Source organism: Salmo salar, chromosome ssa11, assembly GCF_905237065.1.
Source record: "Salmo salar chromosome ssa11, Ssal_v3.1, whole genome shotgun sequence".
Classification (NCBI taxonomy): Eukaryota; Metazoa; Chordata; class Actinopteri; order Salmoniformes; family Salmonidae; genus Salmo; species Salmo salar.
In genome coordinates, this window is record NC_059452.1 from 71,258,372 (window position 1) to 71,259,095 (window position 724).

Genomic DNA, 724 nt, shown 5'->3' on the forward strand with positions numbered 1-724 from the left:
CTGTGTGGAGGGACTCACTGCGCGTAAACGCGGCTTTATAACGAGAGAAACAGGGGAGGGGAGAGACAAGTAGGGGGCAGTCGGCAGCGAGTCTTATGATAAGAGAGAGAGAGAGAGAGAGAGAGAGAGAGAGAGAGAGAGAGAGAGAGAGAGAGAGAGAGAGAGAGAGAGAGAGAGAGAGAGAGAGAGAGAGAGAGAGTTAATAAGGTCACTTCTTGGGGAAAACGTGCATTTCTTCTAAGACATTTAAAAAGATTATTAAATCAAGAGGAAGATAAAACATTTAAAAGAGGCATCCTGCCTTTGGTGTGAATATGTCTAATCATCTGAAATTACATATGAAGGCATGAGTCATCATATTTGTGCATATTCTTCTTTTATCTAGAAGAGACTGTCAAACGAAGTTAATAGCCAGACAAGTGTTATTTAGCCTATTGTCATTGGATACTCTTAGAGAGGGACAAACATAGGCCTAGACTAGGGGAAAATAAAGAGTTTGGCGGGAATGGACACAGTATTCTTTATTCAGTAGCTAGAGGACTCCTGATATCTAAGTATAGTTGTTGTCTTAATTTGTTATTGTCTAGTACCAATGGTGTAAAGTACTTAAGTACACATACTTTAAAGTACTACTTAAGTAGTCTTTTGGGGTATATGTATATTACTATTTATATTTTAGAAAACTTTTACTTCTCTACATTCCTAAAGAAAAGAATGTACTTTT